This window comes from Mustelus asterias, chromosome 2, assembly GCF_964213995.1.
Source record: "Mustelus asterias chromosome 2, sMusAst1.hap1.1, whole genome shotgun sequence".
Lineage (NCBI taxonomy): Eukaryota > Metazoa > Chordata > Chondrichthyes > Carcharhiniformes > Triakidae > Mustelus > Mustelus asterias.
In genome coordinates, this window is record NC_135802.1 from 163,944,801 (window position 1) to 163,960,649 (window position 15,849).

The following is a 15,849-nucleotide window of genomic DNA, read 5'->3' on the forward strand; positions in this document are numbered from 1 at the left end:
GTCATCATTTCCTGTGTCCATTTTAAAAGGAAGATTAGTCTTCCTACAAATTCTATAATATGGCAACTCCACTTTTGTTAAAATGAAGTATGTTAGTGAAAAGAGCACTGGAAATAGGAAAAAATAACAATGGGACATAGCAACAGGAGTAGTCTATTCCGATCTGCAATGCTGTCCCAACATTCAATGAGATTACCGCTTCTCTGGAGCCTAAGAGTACACCCACTGTTGTTATTTATTTTATAATCTCTGGCAGGACCATTTTGCCATCCAGTTGGTGAGAGATTTCAGCTTCATCCAAAACTCCTTGTCAAGAAACCTGATGGAAATGTGGTTACAAATACATTAGTGGAGCTGGAGGATTAGAATTGGAAAAATGTTGACCCCATTGTTTTTAGATGCTGTGATAAAGTTTATTTATCAGTGTCACAAGTAGACTTACATTAGCTACTATGAAGTTACTGTGAAAATCCCCTAGTCGCCACACTTTGGCGCCTGTTCGGGTACACTGAGGGAGAATTTAGCATGGCCAATGAGTATCAGCAAGAAGATCATAGAATCATTGAATCCCCACAGTGCAGAACAGACCATTTGACTCATTGAGTCTGCACGACTCTCTAATAGAGTATCTTACCAAGATCCTCTCCTTTGTCCTATTCCTATAACACCGTGCATTTCCATGGCTAATCCACCTAACCTATATATTTGGGACACTAAGGGCCTGATTTTACCATTTTGAGTCGAAGTGCCGAATCAGGGTGTAATACAGATCCGAACCCGGAATCCTCTTTCCAGCGCACCCATACGCTTTTTGCCGGCTCCAGTCCGATCCGCGCAGTGGGCGGGGCTTAGCGCTGCTGGACCGATCGGAGCTCTGAACTGCGCAAGCGCAGTTCGAAAAAAAATCTGAAGCAGCGGGCCCGGGCGCCAAAGAAAAAAACAGCAGAGAGAGAGCAGAGTGGGGGGGGGCGGGGCGGGGGGGGGGGGGGGGGGGGGGCAGAAGGATGGGGAGTATGTATGGCAGTGTGTGACGAAAGACAGTGTTATTTTTCTTGATGAAGAGCTTCAATGAATACTTCTAACTTCTCTTGAATCTCACGAACCCTTTTGAGGTCCTCTGCTAGTTGAACTCGCCTTCCTGTCAACAGTTGAATTTTTTTAGCATTGTCATCAGCAAAACCCTCCAACACTTCTTTCACATTCTTTTTGAGGTGTCTCACTTCAGTATTTGTTAGCTGTTGTCGGAGTATGTTCGCTGTAATAGCTAGCATTCGCTGAATGCGCCAGAATAGGATAACGTTATTGCATTCAAGCTCAGAATCTACAAAATGCCTTTGGTAATAGTGGAAACCTCTTCTGCAAAGATTACAATTGTTCAGCGATTTCTTTAGGAAGTGTTTTCGGAAAACTTGGTGCCAAGTATCTTTAATCAGAATGATGTCCACATCTACATTTATGGCCTCCAGGTTTTTACAAACTGTTGTAACTTCATCGTTAGCAAGATAAGCTGTATGTTCCTCATTGATTTTTAGCAGCAGTTCCAGTTTGGTTTTGGTTTCATTTCGAACATGCTGTTCTGGAGACCGTGATTTCCAGTAGAACCACCTTTCTTGCCAATCTGGCCCCACCATATCACGAATTACAGATTCAGTATCTCAGAGACGGGTTTGCAAGGTTTCTTCCAGGAAATGGATAGCTGCATCTCACTGCTGTTTGTCAGATAGGGAACGATCTTCCAAAGCATTGTGCTGGATGACTCGCAAACTGTCTTCAGCCTGCTCATCCCATCTGTGACGTTTTATACTTTCATCTTTAACAGCATGTTTTAGTTTGTCAAAGGTATCACCATCGAGCATATTCATCCTCTTCCATTTCCTGGAAGAAACCTTGCAAACCCGTCTCTGAGATACTGAGTCTGTAATTCGTGATACGGTGGGGCCAGATTGGCAAGAAAGGTGGTTCTACTGGAAATCACGGTCTCCAGAACAGCATGTTCGAAATGAAACCAAAACCGAACTGGAACTGCGGCTAAAAATCAATGAGGAACATACAGCTTATCTTGCTAACGGAAGGATGGTGGAGGGAGACCAGCGATTGAGGTAGGTTGTGGGTGTGCTCTGCCGGGGGGGCCTGCCTCCCAGGGGGGTCTGATCCGGGGTAGTGGGGGGGTGGGTCTGCCAGGGTGGTTAGCGGGGGGGGTCAGCGAAGGATGGTCAAGGAGGATGGGCTTCGGAGGTTCCCCTGCAGAATAGAAATCCGCTTTGGACTTTTATTCTGCAGGTCACTTACAGCGCGGATCCGGAACGAACCAGAAGACGGTAAAGTGGGATTTGGTGGTAGAGTTGGGCGCGTGGTTCATTAAGTCGATTTAAATGCATACTAATGCATTTAAATCGTCGGGCTGCCCAATTCGGACCCGGGCCAGATCCGCGCCCGCATCGGGTGTCGGTGAAACTGCGATCTGCTCGGAATCGGGTGCAGATCGCGGTATAGGCCCAATGCCCAACTTTACCGCAATTTCGCACTCGAAAACGGGCGTGAAGTTTTGGTAAAATCGGGCCCTAAGTGGCAATTTAGCATGGCCAATGCACCTAAACTGCACATCTTTGGACTGCCTGATCTCACCTGATGAAGGAGCAGCGCTCCAAAAGCTTGTGCCAACAAATAAATCTGCTGGACTTTAACCTGGTGTTGTGAGACTTCTTACTGCATCTTTGGACTGTGAGAGGGAACTGGAGCACCTGGAGGAAACCCATGCAGATATGGGGAGAACTCCACACAGACTATCACCCAAGGCCGGAATTGAACCCGGGTACATAGTGCTGTGAGGCAGAAGTGCTAACCACTGTGCCACCATGGGAAATAGGATTGGATGAAGATGCGGCTTTGAGTTTCTCTAAAACCAGGCAGAAATTGCAGAGAAATTAAGTCACTTAGCTGGGACAGATAAGGCTGGAAGCAAAGGGGTGTGAACAAAGTGGAGAGGTAATAGAGAAGAATTCGGGGGCGATTCTCCCATCTCACCGTGCTACGTTTTTAGCGCGTCGGGCCGGGAGAATCGTGGGATTCGCGCATGCATTCCTGACACGTGCGAATCTCCGAGTGCCAGATATCCAGCGCAGTCGGGATCATGCTGGAAACCAGCGGGACCAACAGGTAAGTACCTTAAATCTATTTTTAATCTTATTTAAATGTGATTAATGGGTCTGGGACTGAATTCTCTGGGCCCGTTAGCATCTCTCACCCCGCCAGTACAATTTCACTCCGGCGGAGTTCAGTCTAGCTCCTCACTTTCGGGGAATTAGTGGCCCAATTCCACTGGAGTGAAGGGTGGGCAATCGGGGCCCCCAAGGGTGGTCGGGTGGTGGGGGGTGGTGCTCCCTGGGTATGGGCACCCTGGCAGTGCCAGCCTGTGCCCCTGGCACTACCCAAGGGGCAAAGTACCCATGCTCAGAGGCATCTTGGCACTGCCCATCGGGCATGGGGCAGTGCCAAGGGGGTGAGGCTGAGGTGGAAGGGCCATCTGGAGGCGGGGCCTAGGGGGTGGCGGGTCCGACGGACACTCTGCATTGGGACCGATCGGAGCTGGAGGGAGGCCAGTGATCGGGGCAGGCTGGGGGGGGTTGGTCTGCCTGGGGAGGGATCATCACTGCTGGGGGGGGCGGTGGCTGGAGATCGGGGCATTTACGGACAGGGAGAGTCGGGGCTGGCCCGGGAATGCTCATGGGGGCCGCGATTGGACCATGGGGGGAGGGCTGGAGGGGCAGCACTGCTGGCCAGCAAACTGCAGACTGACAGATTGGGGCCACTGTGCATGCGCAGAGTTCCGGAACTGTCAGACTCCGGCACGAATAGCCCCCCCCCCCCCGAGCTTTTAATGATATTCACAATTGTGACCTCTGCATTGCACAGAGTGGGAGATTCGAGTCTGAACTCCCACTGAAATAACAATCGTGAATTGCATCAGTTTTCCTGCGAATTCAGCACTCGCCCCCTTCATTTCTTCAAAGACATCAGAGAATTTAGGAAAACGAGAATATGAATGTTCCAGGGCTGGTGTGGTGATTTTGATGTCAATAATATTTTCGGACAAAAACCAAGCTATAGGGCCTGAAACAGTGACAGTTGGAGAGTTGAATGAGAAGCTTGTGTTACTGAATACTTTAGCTGAAACGAGACGAGAACTAAGATAGTATTACGTGTAGACGTCTGATGATAGTTTTCTAGTTTTCAAAGGGGTTGGGGAGAATGGATGGGCTTGGGGGAAATATTATATAAAGGGTTGACGAGCATTATGTGTTTGAGTTCAGAGGGCTTGCATCATGTGTAAATTGCTAACATAATACACAAGTTAGATTATGAATAAAGATCCAGATCTTCCAGTCATTGGAAATCCCAAAGAATCAAAATCTTCCGGGAAGTTTGAACTTTTGAAAGGCTAGTCTCCCATCCTCTGATAGCCTATGAAAAAGTCTTCACTCAGAGTTGGAGGGATTCTGCCCCTGGGGTTTTGATGTACACATAGTCAGTGCGCTGTCTGCTTCGTCATGTGGTTTTCATATTCACGCTGTCATCATCTGGAATTTCTATTTCTGCTTTGCACAAACTTACCAATCTGACACCAGGGACTGGATCGATATAGCTGTGATGTTGGTTTATTTGAAGATACAGTACAGACTGGCTCAGCAGACATGTCTACTTTATGGATTCAGCAACCATTACTCACAAAGACAGTGAAGCTGCAATTGCTACCCACACTGCTCACATGCTGCTCTACATCCTGGCTATTTTCTCATTTGCATACCCCTTAAAGTGATATCACAACACTTACCACCTCAGCCAACTGCCATCTGACACCCGAACCACCTGCCACCCTACCCATTTAACCATTCATCTCACCCATGCTGTCTCCTTATCTCACCCACCTAATCACTGACACACGCACTCCTGCACTCAGACATGCATTCGCTGACACACTGAGAATCGTGGGGAAGTTTGGATATTTGGTAGAAGAATGGCCCAGCAGAAGCATGCTGGACCCTTAACCCAGAGGCCAATGAATCAAAACCATTCTCTGCCATTGACCTTTTCGGTAACAACAGGTTACAAGTAGGTGAGGGCCTAGTGGTATTATTGCTAGACTATTAATCAAGAAACTGAGCTCATGTTCTGGGGACTTGGGTTCAAATCCCGCCATGGCAGGTGGTGGAATTTGAATTCAACAAAAAAATCTGGAATTAAGAATCTACTGATGACCGTGAAACCATTGCTGATTGTCGGAAAAACCCATCTGGTTCACTAATGTCCTTTAGGGAAGGAAACCTGCCGTCCTTGCCTGTTCTGGCTTACAAGTGATTCCAGAGCCACAGCAATGTGGTTGACTCTCAACTGCCCTCCAAGGGCAACTAGGGATGGACAGTAAATGCTGGCCCAGCCAGTGACACCCATATCACATAAAAAAATTTAAAAAATTAAAGTTTTATGGCAGTATTGTAGCCAATATGATTTAACCGAGGTGTGATTCTTGCTGCATGAAAACTTTTCCCAATACCCCGCTCTGGTGACTTTAGCCATTTGTGGGAGTCCCTTCAGAAACTGTTCATACGTGAAAAAGGTAATACAGTAAAAACAAATTGTGCCTCCCACAGTAATTCTCTTTAAAAGTTAAAGTTTATTCACTAGTCACAAGTAAGTCTTACATTAACAATGAAATGAAGTTACTGTGAAATTCCCCTGGTTGCCTCAGTCCGGCGTCTGTTCCGGCCAATGCACCCTAACCAGCACGGCTTTTGGACTGTGGGAGGAAACCGATGCACCTGGAGGAAACCCACGCAGACATGGGGAGAACGTGCAAACTCCACACAAACAGTGACCCAAGCCAGGAATCGAACCCGGGTCCCTGGCGCTGTGTGGCAGCAGTGCTAACCACTGTGCTCACAGATCTCTGTGAGGATTCCTGCCCTGAGGGAATTCTTCTCAATTACTGATAAGAAGTTTGATCAGGAAAGCCATGTTCACGTAAGTGGGTAGTTTTAAGTCTGATCAGTGTCCGACCAAATGGTTCTAACTCTGACTGGAAGATTTGGGCCAATGTTGGAACTGTCTGGCAGATTTTCACTTTCAGAACGAATCATGCTTCTTTGTGAGAGCAGACTTCTCTGATATCTTTGATTTTGATCTGATTTGATTTATTATTATCACATGTATTAGCATACAGTGAAAAGTATTGTTTCTTGCACGCTGTACAGACAAAGCATACCATTCATAGAGAAGGAAACGAGAGAGTGCAGAATGTAGTGTTACAATCATAGCTAGAGTATAGAGAAAGATCAACTTAATGCAAGGTAAGTCCATTCAAAAGTCTGATGGCAGCAGGGAAGAAGCTGTTCTTGAGTCGGTTGGTATGTGACCTCAGACTTTTGTATCTTTTTCCGAAGGAAGAAGGTGGAAGAGAGAATGTCCGGGGTATGTAGGGTCCTTAATTATGTTGGCTGTTTTTCCGGGCAGCGGGAAGTGTAGACAGAGTCAATGGATGGGAGGCTGGTTTGCGTGATGTAGTGGACTTCATTCACGACCCTTTGTAGTATCTTGCAGTCTTGGACAGAGTAGGAACCACACCAAGCTGTGATACATCTGGAAAGGATGCTTTCTATGGTCCATCTGTCGAAGTTGGTGTGAGTGGTCGCGGACATGCCAAATTTCCTTTGTCTCCTGAGAAAGTAGTGGCGTTGGTGGGGTTTCTTAACTATAGTATCGGCATGGGGGGACCAGGACAGGTTGTTGGTGATCTGGGCACCTAAAAACTTGAAGTTCTCGACCATTTCTACTTTGACCCCATTGATGTAGAAAGGGGCATGTTCTCCACTACGCTTCCTGAAGTCAATGACTGTTGCTGGGGGACTATATCAGGTGGAACACCAGTGATGCAAAAATATATTTTGGCATTTGAGTGAAAGTAAACTAAAATAATCTGCGTGTGAATGTGATTGAAATAATGAGTGATTTGCTGCTTTTTAACTTACATGAGAATTTATTTTTTAATCATCAGCTCTGATTGCTTAACTCATTCTAAGTTGATGTATTTTTATTCATTATTACTGAATGTTGATCATTATGTTCTCTGCTCAAATAAAAAAAAATCTTTACATTCGCTCTGGAAATTCAGAAGTTAAGATTGTGAACATTAATCAGATGTTTTGATGTTCTCAAATAATTCACTAATTTCCCTGTCAATGAGACAAGCTGTTACGTTGCAACAAGCAAATCTATACGGATGTTAAATTTCTGCGTTTAACTGAATCTGAAATTATGATGAAATGGATTGCATCCGAGATATTGAAGTTCAACAACAGTTCAGGTAGTTTAAGGCAATAAATATTTAATTATTTGTTTTAATAGCAGTAGAATATTTGATAACAAAAATAGTCAGTCGACATAGTTGTGTCTTCTACATGGCTACATTATTTTTTTAAAGGGTGGCTGTCATCTGAGGTCTCTGTTGAAATATGAGTCATTAAGAACTGTTATTAACTTTAATGACTTCATTAGGTGTCAGTCATAGCTCAGCAGGAAACTCATTCACCTCTGAATGTAAAGGTTATGACTTCAATGTTCATTCCAAAAGCATGCATACAATTTTGGTTGACGCTCCCCGTGCTATAATGTTAGAGGTGGTGTCTTCTGGATGAGAAGTGAAACCAAAACCCCACCTGTCCTCTTCAGTGGGTATTTAAGATCCAAAAGTACAGGAATGGAAAACATTAAATGACCTCATAGGAGTGGTCCAGGTCAGTGATCCTAAGTTCAAATGATATCTCCTGCCAACCACTCACACACTGCTCAATGCATCACACCCTATCAATAAACTCCAGCAAACAGCAGTAATGCCTAACTTTCAGATCATAGATAGAGTCATAGAATCCTACAGTGCAGGAAGAAGCCATTCAGCCCATCGAGTCTGCACTGAGTTTCTGATGGAGCCTTATTCCCACAACCCCACATATTTACCCCACTAATTCCCCCAACCTACACATCTTGGGACATTAAGGGCCAATCCACCTCACCTGCATGTCTTTTTGCCTTTTTGCTTGTCCTCGCTCACTTCCAGCTGTTGCTAGCTTCACAGGCACCTCACTGTTTCAAAATGTCTCCAGCTCTCCAATTGTGGACAACACATCACCCAACCACATTGCAATGCATTCACTGACACTCTTCCAGCACCTTGGAGAACAGGTGACACAAAACCGGAGGCAGCAGCAAAGAATAGATCAGATAGGCACGGCTGTATCTCCTCAACCTCTTGGCAGAGACACTTCTCCACATTGTTGACGCAGTGTCACTAAAGCTAAGGAGTGTGATGATATGCTCTTGCCTTACGCATCTTCTCAAATCCAAATTCAACTGTAACCTGGTATGAAATAGCAGCTGCAAATATGGATCTCTTGCTTTCCCACCCCAAGCATCGTCTTGTGTATTAACCCTTTTAGAAATATAATAACTGGGATTCTCCGATCTTGTTCACCTCGCCACCCCTGCCGATGAGAATGGAGAATCTGGCGCTTAGCCAAAACTCCATTCACAGCAGCGGGACTGGAGAATCCCAGCCATGGGTGAGGTCGGAGAATTCTGGCTGGTATCTGCCACCTGGCCAACCAGTGGCACCTGTCAATGAACCCTCTGGGGAAGATGTATTGTCACCTGACCTGTTACACTCAGCCACCAGCTTGGATTCTGTCAAATGTTGTCAATTCCTCCAACACAGTACACTATCCTTCCACTAACGTTGCAATGGCAAAAGTAAGCTAATAGCACCTCACCTGAAAACTGAACGGTCTTCTCTTCAAATAGCACATGTTCAGATACATGTTCAAAACATTTGAAGTTTAAAGTTTATTTATTAGTGTCACAAGTAGGCTGACATTAACACTGCAATGAAGTTACTGTGAAAATCCCCTAGTCGCCACACTCCGACACCTGCTTGGATGCACTGAGGGAGAATTTAGCATGGCCAATGCACCTAACCAGCACGTGTTTTGGATGTGTTGTTACTAGGTTGTTCCGAGGATTTGCAAGGTCAAAAATGGCAAGTCCCATGCCCAATCATGCTAGCCCCTGACTGAAATTGATACAATTTCTCAATTTTGTGTGGTTCTGGCACAAGCACAAGAATCCCATGTTAGTGCCCTTCCAAACATGCCCTTTCTATGGGCTGTGCCTGAAGCCTTCAGGAGCAGCAGCCCCCACGCCACCTTGTACACCCCTAAAAAAAATTGTTATCTCTATGCCCTTGAAGATTGCAAACAGCTAGATTCTGCAGCCTTAACCTTTGTGGGATCTTCATGTTTACATGTCTCCTACAATGACGATATTTCAAAAATAATTCATCGGCAGTAAAACACTCAGACAATTCTGATGTTATTTTTTGTTAATAATCATTCACAGGATGGAGGCATTGCTGTTTTGAGCAGCATTTACTGCCCATCCTGAATTGCCATTTAACTGGGGAGCTTGTCTGGGAAAGGATGTGGAGATAGTTTGACTCATGTTGAGATCAAAAAGGAGGAGGTATTGGGGTTCTTGAGAAACACTAAGGTAGACAGGTCCTCGGGGCCTGATGGGATATACCCCAGAATACTGAGAGAGGCAAGGGAGGAAATTGCTGGGGCCTTGAGAGAAATCTTTGTATCCTCACTGGCTACAGGGGAGGTCCCAGAGGATTGGAGAATAGCCAATGTTGTTCCTTTGTTTAAGAAGGGTAGCAAGAATGATCCAGGTAATTACAGGCCGGTGAGCCTTACATCAGTGGTAGGGAAATTATTGGAGAGGATTCTTCAAGACAGGATTTATTCCCACTTGGAAATAAGTGGACGTATTAGAGAGAGGCAACATGGTTTTGTGAAGGGGAGGTCGTGTCTCACGAACTTGATCGCGTTTTTCAAGGAAGTGACAAAGATGATTGATGAGGGCAGGGGAGTGGATGTTGTCTACATGGACTTCAGTAAGGCCTTTGACAAGGTCCCTCATGGCAGACTGGTGCAGAAGGTGAAGTCGCATGGGATCAGAGGTGAGCTGGCAAGGTGGATAAAAAACTGGCTCGGTCAAAGAAAACAGAGGGTAGCAGTGGAATGGTGTGTTTCTGAATGGAGGGCTGTGACAAGTGGCACTCCTTAGGGATCAGTGCTGGGACCTTTGCTGTTTGTAATATGTATAAATGATTTGGAGGAAAATATAACTGGTTTGATTAGTAAGTTTGCGGACGACACAAAGGTTGTTGGATTTGCGGATAGCGATGAGGACCATCGGAGGATACAGCAGGATATAGATCAGTTGGAGACTTGGGCGGAGAGATGGCAGATGGAGTTTAATCCGGACAAATCTGAGGTAATGCATTTTGGAAGGTCTAATACAGGTAGGAAATATACAATAAATGGCAGAACCCTGAAGAGTATTGATAGGCAAAGGAATCTGGGTGTACAGGTACTAAGGTCACTGAAAGTGGCAATTCAGGTGGCAAAGGTAGTCAAGAAGGCATACAGTATGCTTGCCTTCATCGGTGGGGCATTGAGTTTAAAAAGTGGCAGTCATGTTGCAGCTTTATAAAACCTTATTTAGGCCGCACTTGGAATATAGTGTTCAATTCTGGTCGCCACACTACCAGAAGGATGTGGAGGCTTTGGAGAGGGTACAGAAAAGATTTACTAGGATGTTGCCTGGTATGGAGGACATTAGCCATGAGGAGAGGTTGGAGAAACTTGGTTTGTTCTCACTGGAACGACGGAGGTTGAGGGGCGACCTGATAGAAGTCTACAAGATTATGAGAGGCAGAGACAGAGTGGATAGTCAGAAGCGTTTTCCCAGGGTTGAAGAGTCAATTACTAGGGGCACAGGTTTAAGGTGCGAGGGGCAAGGTTTAAAGGAGATGTACGAGGCAAATCTTTTACACAGAGAGTAGTGGGTGCCTGGAACTCGTTGCTGGGGCAGGTAGTGGAAGCGGAGACGGTCGTGACTTTTAAGGAGCGTCTTGAGAAATACATGAATAGGATGGGAATAGAGGGATATGTTCCCCGGAAGGGTAGGAGGTTTTAGTTAAGTCGGGCAGCATGGTCGGTGCAGGCTTGGAGGGCCGACGGGCCTGTTCCTGTGCTGTAATTTTCTTTTTTTTTTGTTCTTTGTAAGGCCATTTCAGAGTCAACTATCTCATTGTGGGTGTGCCAGACAAGAGAAGGCTGGCAGATTATCTCCCCTCAAGGGCATTTAGTTAACCAGATGGGTTTTTCCAACCCTGGTGTTGTTAGACTTTCAATTCCAGATATTTGTCTGTCATAGTGGGATTGAAACCCAGGTCCCCAGAACATTACCCTGGATTGTTAGCCCATTGACAATACCACTATGCCACCAGTTCCACAAAAGAAATATCAGTTTTTTATTAATATCCATCATTTATGTTTTAAGATTATTTTAAAACGCTAATATCTATGTCACATTACCAGAGTATATAGTGCATAACAAGGAGATTTAATTAATTTCAGTAGAAACACATGTCACTAAGCTTAAATTCTCCAGCCTCAACCATCTATGTTTCAATTCACTTTCCTCCCCCTGATATTCTCTAATTCAGCAAAATCAAATCATTAGACCAATCGTGTCATTGGCATGCACTGTTTAAATGAAGATATTCAAAAATAAATTTTTTAAAAGCTGAAATAACTAAAGATAATGTGCTTGTTAGACATTGATCCTTCATACAAGATGGCAGTAGATGGTTAAGTTAATTGATGTAGCGTGCTGAGAGTATCAAGTGATCTCACCTGTGCAGATAATAAGAAGATATTTTTCATTTAATGTGATTCTCATAGGCAATGCCTCAAGGAGTTTGCGATGTAGAGCAATGAATTATTTTTCTCTGAAGTGCTTTGCTGTAATTTTAATATTGTGTGACAATGTAAAATGAACAATAGCAGGTGAGTGGAAATTTTCTACTCTCCGCCATTTTAATTTACGTTGAAATGAATGGAGATAAAAGTTGAGAGAGATGCAAATGAGTTGTTGACTCATTATTATCGCAAATATCTAATTCCATAATTCATGTAGTACATGGGTTAGTCATATTTTTGGCCGTTATCTTTACCCTATGTCTGGTTTTTGCCATGATAAAGTGTTGCTGTGCATGGCTTGGAAATGCAGTTCTTCCAGGAGCTGCAGCCACTATGATGATAATAACAACCACAGAACTCTGAGGGCCTGATTTTACCAAAACTTCGCGTCCATTTTCGGGCGCGAAATCGCGGTACAGTTGGGCGTCGGGCCTATACCGCGATCTGCACCCGATTCCGAGCAGATCGCGGCTTTACCAACACCCGATCCGGGTGCGGGCCGGGAATTAAAGGAATTAAAGGAATTCAGGAATTAAAGTGCTAAATGTAAGATTGTAAGATTGAGAAACCGATAAACAACTCGGAAAGTGTATATGGGGCGGCACGGTGTCACAGTGGTTAGCACTGCTGCCTCACAGTGCCAGGACCCAGGTTCAATCCCAGCCTCGGATAGCTGTCTGTGCGGAGTTTCACATTCTCCCCGTGTCTGCCTGGGTTTCCTCCGGGTGCTCCGGTTTCCTCCCCCACTCCAAAGATGTGCAGGTTAGGTTGATTGGCCATGTTAAATTATCCCTTAATGTCCCAAGATGCGTAGGTTAGAGGAATTAGCAGGGTAAATACCTGGGGTTATGGGGATAGGGCCTGGGTGGGATTGCTGTCGGTGCAGACTCGATGGGCCAAATGGCCTCCTTCTGCACTGTAGGGATTTGATCATTCTTCGATAATTCAGACAGACCTGGGATAATAATAGTTTCAAAAGTAACCTGTGTTTATTTAATAAGGTTAGAGTTTGAAAGAAGAAAACTCAAACAATTGATGATCTATCTTTGAACTTTGGGTTGAAATAAGAAAGGTCTCAAGTTATTCCACTGAGGGATTTAAATTATTCATATCACTCTCGGATCAAACAAGGTATAAACACATATCTAAATGAGGGAGTTCATTGGTGGAAATAGGGAGCCTGGAAAGGGATCCCATTGGATCCCAGCACATTTGTGCAAAGAATAAGGCTGAAGCATTCAGCCAGACAGGCTAGAATTCTCCGGAGCTCCCCTGCATCATAGATTTCAGCTTTGGGTTAATGGTAACCCCAATGACATTGATAGCAGGGGATTCAATGGCAATCGATGTCCAGGGGTGATGGTTAGGCTCTGTTTTGTTGGAGGTGGTCATTGCCTGGTACGTTTCTGGCATGAATGTTACTTGCCACTTGTCAGCCCGGCCTGGATATTTTCCAGGCCTTGCTGCATTTGGACACAGGCAGCTTCAGTGTTAGAGGGGTTGTGAAAGTTGCTGACCTTTTGTGTTGACCCATTTCTGTTCTAATGATGGCAGGAAGATCATTTATGAAGCAGCTAATGACATTTGGGCCTAGGGCCTGAGGAACTTCCACAGTGTTGTCCTGGAGCTGATTTGTCTGACTTCCAACCACCACAACCACCACCTTCAGTCTGAGTAATTCCTCCAACAGGTGGAATGTTTTCCCCTGCATCCCATTGACTCCAGTTCTGCAAGATCTCCTTGATGACACACATGGTCAAATGCTGCCTTGATGTCAAGGGCAGTCACTCTTACTTCCCCTCTCCCTTTGAGTTCAGCTCTTTAGTCTATTTTTGACCCAAGTCTGTAATGCGGCCAGGAACTGAGTGACCCTGATAGTCAGTAAGCAGATTATTGCTGAATAAGTGCCACTTGATAGGACTGTTGAGAACCCCTTCCATCACTTTACTGATGACTGAGAGTAGACTAATGGGGCAGTAATTTGCTGGGTTGGATTTGTCCGGTTTTTGAGTACAGAACATACCTGAGCAATTTTCCCCATTGCTGGGTGGATACCTGTGTTCTGGAACAGCTTGGTTTCAGGCACGCTAAGTTCTGGAGCACAAGTTTTCAGTACCAGAATATTGTCAGGTCCCATTGGTCTTTGCAGTGTCCAATGCCATCAATTGTTTCTTTATGTCATGTTAGAGGCTGGGAATCCTGCGGCGAATAAATCACCTCCTGAATCCATAAAGCCTGTCCACCATCTACAAGGCACAAGTCAGGATGGGTGCAACTTCAACAACACTCAAGAAGCTTGACACCATCCAGGACAAAGCAATCCGCTTGACTGGCACCACATCCACAAACATCCACCATCGATGCACAGTGGCAGCTGTGTGTACCATCAACAAGGTGCACTGCAAGAGTTCATCAAAGTTTCTTATTCAGCACCTTCCAACCGACCTCTACCATCTAGAAGGACTAAGGCAGAAGACATATGGGAACACTACCACCTGAAAGTTCCCCTGCACACAGCACACCATCCTGACATGGAAATATATCTCCGTTCCTTCACTGTCACTGCGTCAAAATCCTCGAACTCCCTCCCTATCCAGGCGTGAGGACGGGGAGAATCCTAAAACAGGTGCTGAATGCACTAATCCCCTCCCCCATAATTCTCCGAGACTATATGGCCCCAGCATCAGGCAGTGCAGCCGGAAAGTCACACCCAGTGACTTTACAATTATATATGAAACAACCCATTTACATATGCTGCTCTGAAGATGGACTGTGGGGATTGTGAATGTTCCTTTGATTTAATGCATCTGCATCTATTTGCTCACTGAAATAATCAGTTCAGTTTGGGAACAGGTAGAGATAGTTCAACTTTGGTCCCATGCAGTCTGCAGCTCACTGAGTGCCAAGTGTTTGCCTGCATCTTTTTCGATGTCAAGTAAAATAATTGCCTAAGACAGTGTCTGTCTCACAGTGTTTGCTTATAGATTTATTTCAAATCATGGGATCTTATGCCTTCACTTTTTCAGTAAATAACTGGGTGTTTGAATCTCTCATTAAATGTTAACAGAGATTGCAACATGATTGTCCAATTAAACTATTGTCCAAAGCGAAATTTGACCCCTGTGACTTTTTTTCTGCAGCAAATAATTGAACCAATTTCCTTTAAATGATATGTTGAGGAACTTACCATTTGTTAAAAGTGGTTTATCAGCAATCCCAGAATGATTGGGATTTGAATGTTGCAAAGGAAACTGTGTCCGCTGCGTCCCTGCTCTTTCTGGCCCGAAAGTGACCTTTCAGTGACAAGATGATGACCCCCACTTGCTCAAGCAAGTATATGCGCCCAATGAGGTAATGATGGCGTGGTGTATGGCATCATGTGTTCCCTCCTGATTAACATGGCAATGCTGGATGTCGTCACAGTCATACGCTGGGGAGTTTGTAATTTAAAGAAACATTCTGTGCTGAGTGGGTGACCAAAATAATCTTTCCACGCTAAATAAGCTCAATAATATGCTCTGAAAATGGGGGCTTTACACATTGACACCTCATCAAGCATGATGGCGTTGGGTCTCATAAGACCATAAGAGACCATAAGATATAGGAGCAGAATTCGGCCATTCGGCCCATCGAGTCTGCTCCGCCATTCGATCATGGCAGATATATTTCTCAACCCCATTCTCCCACCTTTCCCCCATAACCTTTGATCCCCTTACGAATCAAGAACCTATCTATCATTGTCTTAAATAGACTCAATGACTTGGCATCCACAGCCCTCTGTGACAATGAATTCCACAGGTTAACCATCGTCTGGCTGAAGAAATTCCTCCTCATCTCGGTTCTAAAGGGAACCCTTCACTCTGAGGCTGTGCCCTCGGATCCAAGTCTCTCCTGCTCATGGAAACATCTTCCTCACATCCACTCCATCTGGGCCTTTCGTAATTCTGTAAGTTACAATGAGATCCCCCCCCCATCC

The 15,849-nt window shown here is 45.1% G+C and overlaps 2 pseudogenes; one reads left to right on the forward strand and one right to left on the reverse strand.

The window, feature by feature from the left end:
* Positions 1 to 1,033: 1,033 nt before the first annotated feature.
* On the reverse strand, positions 1,034 to 1,862 carry LOC144481389 (dynamin-like GTPase OPA1, mitochondrial pseudogene; annotated as a pseudogene).
* Positions 1,863 to 5,470: 3,608 nt separating this feature from the next.
* Positions 5,471 to 5,595, forward strand: LOC144481976 (U4 spliceosomal RNA; annotated as a pseudogene).
* Positions 5,596 to 15,849: the final 10,254 nt, after the last annotated feature.